Below are 10,000 nucleotides of genomic sequence, written 5' to 3' on the forward strand. Positions count from 1 at the left end.
CTGGGCACGCACACAGTGTTGACTCTGTCCATGTCAAACACTCTATAGTGTGCAACCCAAGGGGACTCAGGCACCCCCGCCCCAAAGGTGCCTGTGAACAGACTTTGTATTTTTATTTTTCATCATCAAGTACACCGCCAGGTGACACTTTGTGATTTTTTTTGTTCATAAATACACATGTATATATATATATATATTTGACACTTTGTCATTTTGTCTGTTCTTTTCGCCACACGCCATGTTTATTAAACCAGGGTTACCACCGGTCTGGACCCTGGCCGATATTTCAGACCGACAACGGAGTTCGGAAAGCCCGCACAAATTCATCTTAAATCCTCATATAGGACTTCCGAGAGCTCTTTGAAAGGTATTCTATTTGAAAACGCTTACCACCCTCAAAGTCGCACTTTTCTGGGCATTTTTAAAGTGTGACCGTTGTCTGAAAATGTTCTGAAAATCGTGTCCCCGAAAATCTCCGGGTACCCCGCCAACCTCCCCTGCCAACAATTGCAACCGTAAGGTCGGGCGGTAGTCCTACCGACGAAGAGGCCCCAAAGCCCGCAAAACGCCATTTTGCCATTTTCTCATCGGGACTTCCGAGGGGAACTCATTAACGAGCTCCAGGAGTGGTATGCCAGAAATTGCAACTTGACCCGTCGCCGGGCACACCCGCTACTCTCTGCGGGAATACCCCCACCGGGTGCCGGGTAAAGGCCTCGGATCTGACCTCATGGACTTCCGTCTGCGCACGGATTTTGCTCTCGCGGGCCCAAGAGCCACTTTCCACGGCCTACCAACGCAATCCGAAGTGCATTGGCCAACCATTACAACGGGAAACACTTTGCCTCTCCGCCAGAGACTAAGTCCAATTGGTTAACCATTTCTCAGGAAAACACTTTGACTCTCTGCCAGAGACTAAGTCCAATTGGTTAACCATTTCTCATGGCCGCAATTTGCCTGCCGTTCAGAGACTAAGTCCAATTGGTTAACCATTTCTCGTGAAAACACTTTGCCTCTCCGCCAGAGACTAAGTCCAATTGGTTAACCATTTCTCTTGAAAACACTTTGCCTCTCTGCCAGAGACGAAGTCCAATTGGTTAACCATTTCTCATGGCCACAGTTTACCTGCCGTTCAGAGACTAAGTCCAATTGGTTACCCATTTCTCGTGAAAACACTTTGTCTCTCTGCCAGAGACTAAGTCCAATTGGTTAACCATTTCTCGTGAAAACACTTTGTCTCTGCGCCAGAGACTAAGTCCAATTGGTTAATCATTTCTCAAGGCCACAATTTGCCTGCCGTTCAGAGACCAAGTCCAATTGGTTAACCATTTCTCTTGAAAACACTTTGCCTCTCTGCCAGAGACTAAGTCCAATTGGTTAACCATTTCTCTTGAAAAAACTTTGCCTCTCTGCCAGAGACTAAGTCCAATTGGTTAACCATTTCTCGTGAAAACACTTTGTCTCTCCGCCAGAGACTTAGTCCAATTGGTTAATCATTTCTCAAGGCCACAATTTGCCTGCCGTTCAGAGACCAAGTCCAATTGGTTAACCATTTCTCTTGAAAACACTTTGCCTCTCTGCCTCTCTGCCAGAGACTAAGTCCAATTGGTTAACCATTTCTCTTGAAAACACTTTGTCTCTCCGCCAGAGACTAAGTCCAATTGGTTAACCATTTCTCTTGAAAACACTTTGCCTCTCTGCCAGAGACTAAGTCCAATTGGTTAACCATTTCTCGTGAAAACACTTTGTCTCTCCGCCAGAGACTTAGTCCAATTGGTTAATCATTTCTCAAGGCCACAATTTGCCTGCCGTTCAGAGACCAAGTCCAATTGGTTAACCATTTCTCTTGAAAACACTTTGCCTCTCTGCCAGAGACTAAGTCCAATTGGTTAACCATTTCTCGTGAAAACACTTTGCCTCTCTGCCAGAGACTAAGTCCAATTGGTTAACCATTTCTCGTGAAAACACTTTGTCTCTCCGCCAGCGACAAAGTCCAATTGGTTAACCATTTCTCTGGAAAACACTTTGCCTCTCTGCCAGAGACTAAGTCCAATTGGTTAACCATTTCTCTTGAAAACACTTTGCCTCTCTGCCAGAGACTAAGTCCAATTGGTTAACCATTTCTCGTGAAAACACTTTGCCTCTCTGCCTCTCTGCCAGAGACTAAGTCCAATTGGTTAACCATTTCTCGTGAAAACACTTTGTCTCTCCGCCAGAGACTAAGTCCAATTGGTTAATCATTTCTCTTGAAAACACTTTGCCTCTCTGCCAGAGACTAAGTCCAATTGGTTAACCATTTCTCTTGAAAACACTTTGTCTCTCCGCCAGAGACTAAGTCCAATTGGTTAACCATTTCTCTTGAAAACACTTTGCCTCTCTGCCAGAGACTAAGTCCAATTGGTTAACCATTTCTCAGGGGCTCACCGAGGGCAATCTGTAACGTCTCGCGGGCCCGGGGGCCCCTTTGCACGGCCTGCCAATGCAATCCGAGCCGCACTGTCCTTCGTTTGGTTAACCATTTCTCAGGGGCACACCGAGGGCACCCTGCATTGTCTCGCGGGCCCGGAGGCCACTTTGCACGGCCTGCCAACGCAATGCGAGGTGCTTCGCCCTTGGCCGCCTTCCCGGCCGGCTTCGGGACGTTTCGGGGGCTCTCACCGGGGCAAATCCGGTCCCCCGGGCGATTAGGAGGCCTCCCCGGGCAGGCCCGGGCTTCAGGCCGCCGCTTTTCCATCCCGGCCGAAAGAGGCGAAAAATGCCGAAAATGGCCAAAAATGGCCGCCGGCAGGGCCTGTCGGTCGGTTTGGCGGCAGCCTGGGTCGGTCCCTGCAGACCTGGAGGCTCGAGAAGGTTTTTGGCGATGTCGACCGATTCTCGATTTGCCACCTCCTACTATTCTGCAGGTACCCCGCCAACCTCCCCTGCCAACAATTCCAACCGTAAGGTCGGGCGGTAGTCCTACCGTCCAGGAGGCCCTAAAAGCCCGCAAAACGCCATTTTGCCCTTTCCTCATCGGGACTTCCGAGGGGAACTCATGAACCAGCTCCAGGAGTGGCATGCCAGAAATTGCAACTTGACCCGTCGCCGGGCAGATTCGCTACTCTCTGCGGGAATACCCCCACCGGGTGCCGGGTAAAGGCCTCGGATCTGACCTCATGGACTTCCGTCTGTGCACGGATTTTGCTCTCGCGGGCCCAAGAGCCACATTGCCCGGCCTGCCAATGCAACCCGAGGTCCATTGGCCTCATTGGTTAATTATTTCTCGAGAAAACACTTTGCCTCTCCGCCAGAGACTAAGTCCAATTGGTTAATCATTTCTCAAGGCCACAATTTGCCTGCCGTTCAGAGACTAAGTCCAATTGGTTAACCATTTCTCTGGAAAACACTTTGCCTCTCTGCCAGAGACTAAGTCCAATTGGTTAACCATTTCTCTTGAAAACACTTTGCCTCTCTGCCAGAGACTAAGTCCAATTGGTTAACCATTTCTCGTGAAAACACTTTGCCTCTCTGCCAGAGACTAAGTCCAATTGGTTATCCATTTCTCTGGAAAACACTTTGTCTCTCCGCCAGAGACTAAGTCCAATTGGTTAACCATTTCTCTTGAAAACACTTTGCCTCTCTGCCAGAGACTAAGTCCAATTGGTTAACCATTTCTCGTGAAAACACTTTGTCTCTCTGCCAGAGACTAAGTCCAATTGGTTAACCATTTCTCAGGGGCTCACCGAGGGCAATCTGTAACGTCTCGCGGGCCCGGGGGCCCCTTTGCACGGCCTGCCAATGCAATCCGAGCCGCACTGTCCTTCGTTTGGTTAACCATTTCTCAGGGGCACACCGAGGGCACCCTGCATTGTCTCGCGGGCCCGGAGGCCACTTTGCACGGCCTGCCAACGCAATGCGAGGTGCTTCGCCCTTGGCCGCCTTCCCGGCCGGCTTCGGGACGTTTCGGGGGCTCTCACCGGGGCAAATCCGGTCCCCCGGGCGATTAGGAGGCCTCCCCGGGCAGGCCCGGGCTTCAGGCCGCCGCTTTTCCATCCCGGCCGAAAGAGGCGAAAAATGCCGAAAATGGCCAAAAATGGCCGCCGGCAGGGCCTCTCGGTCGGTTTGGCGGCAGCCTGGGTCGGTCCCTGCAGACCTGGAGGCTCGAGAAGGTTTTTGGCGATGTCGACCGATTCTCGATTTGCCACCTCCTACTATTCTGCAGGTACCCCGCCAACCTCCCCTGCCGACAATTCCAACCGTAAGGTCGGGCGGTAGTCCTACCGACGAAGAGGCCCCAAAGCCCGCAAAACGCCATTTTGCCCTTTCCTCATCGGGACTTCCGCGGGGAACTCATTAACCAGCTCCATGAGTGGCATGCCAGAAATTGCAACTTGACCCGTCGCCGGGCAGATTCGCTACTCTCTGCGGGAATACCCCCACCGGGTGCCGGGTAAAGGCCTCGGATCTGACCTCATGGACTTCCGTCTGTGCACGGATTTTGCTCTCGCGGGCCCAAGAGCCTCATTGCCCGGCCTGCCAATGCAACCCGAGGTCCATTGGCCTCATTGGTTAATTATTTCTCGAGAAAACACTTTGCCTCTCCGCCAGAGACTAAGTCCAATTGGTTAATCATTTCTCAAGGCCACAATTTGCCTGCCGTTCAGAGACCAAGTCCAATTGGTTAACCATTTCTCTTCAAAACACTTTGTCTCTCCGCCAGAGACTAAGTCCAATTGGTTAACCATTTCTCTTGAAAACACTTTGCCTCTCTGCCAGAGACCAAGTCCAATTGGTTAACCATTTCTCTTGAAAACACTTTGCCTCTCTGCCAGAGACTAAGTCCAATTGGTTAACCATTTCTCTTGATAACACTTTGTCTCTCCGCCAGAGACTAAGTCCAATTGGTTAACCATTTCTCTTGAAAACACTTTGCCTCTCTGCCAGAGACTAAGTCCAATTGGTTAACCATTTCTCGTGAAAACACTTTGCCTCTCTGCCAGAGACTAAGTCCAATTGGTTATCCATTTCTCTTGAAAACACTTTGTCTCTCCGCCAGAGACTAAGTCCAATTGGTTAACCATTTCTCTGGAAAACACTTTGCCTCTCTGCCAGAGACTAAGTCCAATTGGTTAACCATTTCTCTTGAAAACACTTTGCCTCTCTGCCAGAGACTAAGTCCAATTGGTTAACCATTTCTCAGGGGCACACCGAGGGCAACCTGTAACGTCTCGCGGGCCCGGGGGCCCCTTTGCACGGCCTGCCAATGCAATCCGAGGCGCACTGTCCTTCGTTTGGTTAACCATTTCTCAGGGGCACACCGAGGGCACCCTGCATTGTCTCGCGGGCCCGGAGGCCACTTTGCACGGCCAGCGAATGCAATCCGAGGTGCTTCGCCCTTGGCCGCCTTCCCGGCCGGCTTCGGGACGTTTCGGGGGCTCTCACCGGGGCAAATCCGGTCCCCCGGGCGATTAGGAGGCCTCCCCGGGCAGGCCCGGGCTTCAGGCCGCCGCTTTTCCATCCCGGCCGAAAGAGGCGAAAAATGCCGAAAATGGCCAAAAATGGCCGCCGGCAGGGCCTGTCGGTCGGTTTGGCGGCAGCCTGGGTCGGTCCCTGCAGACCTGGAGGCTCGAGAAGGTTTTTGGCGATGTCGACCGATTCTCGATTTGCCACCTCCTACTATTCTGCAGGTACCCCGCCAACCTCCCCTGCCAACAATTCCAACCGTAAGGTCGGGCGGTAGTCCTACCGTCCAGGAGGCCCTAAAAGCCCGCAAAACGCCATTTTGCCCTTTCCTCATCGGGACTTCCGAGGGGAACTCATGAACCAGCTCCAGGAGTGGCATGCCAGAAATTGCAACTTGACCCGTCGCCGGGCAGATTCGCTACTCTCTGCGGGAATACCCCCACCGGGTGCCGGGTAAAGGCCTCGGATCTGACCTCATGGACTTCCGTCTGTGCACGGATTTTGCTCTCGCGGGCCCAAGAGCCACATTGCCCGGCCTGCCAATGCAACCCGAGGTCCATTGGCCTCATTGGTTAATTATTTCTCGAGAAAACACTTTGCCTCTCCGCCAGAGACTAAGTCCAATTGGTTAATCATTTCTCAAGGCCACAATTTGCCTGCCGTTCAGAGACTAAGTCCAATTGGTTAACCATTTCTCTGGAAAACACTTTGCCTCTCTGCCAGAGACTAAGTCCAATTGGTTAACCATTTCTCTTGAAAACACTTTGCCTCTCTGCCAGAGACTAAGTCCAATTGGTTAACCATTTCTCGTGAAAACACTTTGTCTCTCTGCCAGAGACTAAGTCCAATTGGTTAACCATTTCTCAGGGGCACACCGAGGGCAACCTGTAACGTCTCGCGGGCCCGGGGGCCCCTTTGCACGGCCTGCCAATGCAATCCGAGGCGCACTGTCCTTCGTTTGGTTAACCATTTCTCAGGGGCACACCGAGGGCACCCTGCATTGTCTCGCGGGCCCGGAGGCCACTTTGCACGGCCTGCCAATGCAATCCGAGGTGCTTCGCCCTTGGCCGCCTTCCCGGCCGGCTTCGGGACGTTTCGGGGGCTCTCACCGGGGCAAATCCGGTCCCCCGGGCGATTAGGAGGCCTCCCCGGGCAGGCCCGGGCTTCAGGCCGCCGCTTTTCCATCCCGGCCGAAAGAGGCGAAAAATGCCGAAAATGGCCAAAAATGGCCGCCGGCAGGGCCTGTCGGTCGGTTTGGCGGCAGCCTGGGTCGGTCCCTGCAGACCTGGAGGCTCGAGAAGGTTTTTGGCGATGTCGACCGATTCTCGATTTGCCACCTCCTACTATTCTGCAGGTACCCCGCCAACCTCCCCTGCCAACAATTCCAACCGTAAGGTCGGGCGGTAGTCCTACCGTCCAGGAGGCCCTAAAAGCCCGCAAAACGCCATTTTGCCCTTTCCTCATCGGGACTTCCGAGGGGAACTCATGAACCAGCTCCAGGAGTGGCATGCCAGAAATTGCAACTTGACCCGTCGCCGGGCAGATTCGCTACTCTCTGCGGGAATACCCCCACCGGGTGCCGGGTAAAGGCCTCGGATCTGACCTCATGGACTTCCGTCTGTGCACGGATTTTGCTCTCGCGGGCCCAAGAGCCACATTGCCCGGCCTGCCAATGCAACCCGAGGTCCATTGGCCTCATTGGTTAATTATTTCTCGAGAAAACACTTTGCCTCTCCGCCAGAGACTAAGTCCAATTGGTTAATCATTTCTCAAGGCCACAATTTGCCTGCCGTTCAGAGACTAAGTCCAATTGGTTAACCATTTCTCTTGAAAACACTTTGCCTCTCTGCCAGAGACTAAGTCCAATTGGTTAACCATTTCTCAGGGGCACACCGAGGGCAATCTGTAACGTCTCGCGGGCCCGGTGGCCCCTTTGCACGGCCTGCCAATGCAATCCGAGGCGCACTGTCCTTCGTTTGGTTAACCATTTCTCAGGGGCACACCGAGGGCACCCTGCATTGTCTCGCGGGCCCGGAGGCCACTTTGCACGGCCAGCGAATGCAAGCCGAGGTGCTTCGCCCTTGGCCGCCTTCCCGGCCGGCTTCGGGACGTTTCGGGGGCTCTCACCGGGGCAAATCCGGTCCCCCGGGCGATTAGGAGGCCTCCCCGGGCAGGCCCGGGCTTCAGGCCGCCGCTTTTCCATCCCGGCCGAAAGAGGCGAAAAATGCCGAAAATGGCCAATAATGGCCGCCGGCAGGGCCTCTCGGTCGGTTTGGCGGCAGCCTGGGTCGGTCCCTGCAGACCTGGAGGCTCGAGAAGGCGTTTGGCGAGGTCGACCGATTCTCGATTTGCCACCTCCTACTATTCTGCAGGTACCCCGCCAACCTCCCCTGCCGACAATTCCAACCGTAAGGTCGGGCGGTAGTCCTACCGACGAAGAGGCCCCAAAGCCCGCAAAACGCCATTTTGCCCTTTCCTCATCGGGACTTCCGAGGGGAACTCATGAACCAGCTCCAGGAGTGGCATGCCAGAAATTGCAACTTGACCCGTCGCCGGGCGCACTCGCTGCTCTTTGCGGGAATACCCCCACCGGGCGCCGGGTAAGAGCCTCGGATCTGACCTCATGGGCTTCCGTCCTCGCACGGATTTTGCTCTCCCGGGCCCAGGGGCCACTTTCCCCGGCCTTGCGAAGGCAATCGGAGGTGCTTCGCCCTCGAAACCGCCTTCCCGGCCGGCTTCGGGACGTTTCCGGGGCAAATCCGGTCCCGCGGGCGAAGGGGAGCCTTCCCCGGGCACGCCCGGGCTTCAGGCCGCCGCTTTCCGTGACCTACCGAAAGACGCGAAAAATGCCGAAAATGGCCAAAAATGGCCGCCCGGCACGGCCTCGCGGTCGGTTTGGGGGCAGCCTGGGTCGGTCCCTGCAGACCTGGAGGCTCGAGAAGGCACTTGGCGATGTCGACCGATTCTCGATTTGCCACCTCCTACTATTCTGCAGGTACCCCGCCAACCTCCCCAGCCAACAAATCGCAAATGCCGATCGGCGGGTGACCGTCCGGTAGTCATGCCGACGAAGAGGCACCTAGGCCCCGCAAACGCTTCCAAATCCGACCCCATCCCGGACCGGTTCTTTTTTAAAAAAGGCTCCCAGGATTCCGGATTTTTTCCTGCCGCACTCGGGACCACCCGACGGACACGAAACCGGGAACCTTTCCCCGGTCCGACCCTCCTCGGCCCGGCCAGCCGACGCCGAAGCGGCCGACTGGTTAATGATTTCACCCTGCTCCGACGTGACGCGTTTTCCAACCGCGCATGCGCGGCTCTGCCACCCGAACCGCCCCCTCACGTGGGGGCTCTGGGTCCGCCCCCCGGCAGCCATTTCCTCCTGCCGGTCCGTTATTTTACGCCGTTTTTCGCCCTCCAGCCCTGCCGGAATGCTGCCTGCTCGCTGGTTAACCATTTCGCTCCCTGCACTTCGGCTTCTGCCCTGCTGGGGAAGCCCGCTGCTGCCTCTAACCGTACTCACGGGCGGGCGGCTCTCCTGCGCGGCCTCCGGCCACGCCCCCTCACCTGGTTTGCTGGGAACCCGCCCCCGGCAGCCTGTTACTCGTGCCGGTTCGGTCTTATCGGCCCTTTTTGCACCTTCCCTGCCTGCTGGCATGCTTCGGCTCACCGGTCAACCGGTTCCCCGTTCTCCACTTAGACTTTTGAGCTGCGGGGCTGGTCTGCCGCGAACTGCACCCGTATTACGGGGCGGGCGGCTCTACTGCCCGTACGGCTGCCCTGCCTGTTAACTGGTTAACCATTTACCCACATGTACTTAGCCCCTGGAGCTGCTGGGCCTGTCGGCACCTAACTGCACCCTTATCACCGGGCGGGCGGCTCCAATTACCGGCCGGCTGCCCTGCTTGCTAACTGGTTAACCATTTCACCTTCTGCACTTTGCCTACCTTACCCTTCGCCGAACCCTAACCCTGGCCCTAACACACGCTCTAAACCCTGCACTTAAACGTAACCCTAACCCTCACCCTAACCCTAACACTCGCCCTAACTCTAACCCTAACCCTAACCCTAACCCTACCCTTAAACCTTACCCTAACCCTTTGCCCGTCCCCGACCCCAACACTAACCCTATTCCCTCACCTTCTCCCCGTCACCGACCCCCAACCCCGACCCCAACACTAACACTCACCATGCAGGCTACAAATGCGCCGCCTTCGCAACCCTTCACCCGCCGGCACACTCTTACAGCCGCACCAACCACAAGCCTCCTCCGGGCCCATACCTTCCAGAAGGAAAATGCCCCTCACTCAACACCGACCCCAATCCACTCTGCGCAGCCGGCAATGGCGACCCCCGGTGCGGCCACCGCGGCCTCGTCCACCCCGCTCCCTCCCGAGGCCTACCACGCCCTCGCTAAGCCCGTGCCTTACAAGCCGACAATCCCTTCATGCTCACCGCTTCCGACAACCACCGGCCAGCCGGCCAAGCCCTTGAAATCCAGCCCTTCCGCCAGCACCGACTCAAATCCAACCTCCCACCCCTTCCAAGAGCTACTCCA

The sequence above is a fragment of the Cetorhinus maximus genome, unplaced genomic scaffold, assembly GCF_964194155.1.
Source record: "Cetorhinus maximus unplaced genomic scaffold, sCetMax3.hap1.1 HAP1_SCAFFOLD_373, whole genome shotgun sequence".
NCBI classification, from domain to species: Eukaryota; Metazoa; Chordata; class Chondrichthyes; order Lamniformes; family Cetorhinidae; genus Cetorhinus; species Cetorhinus maximus.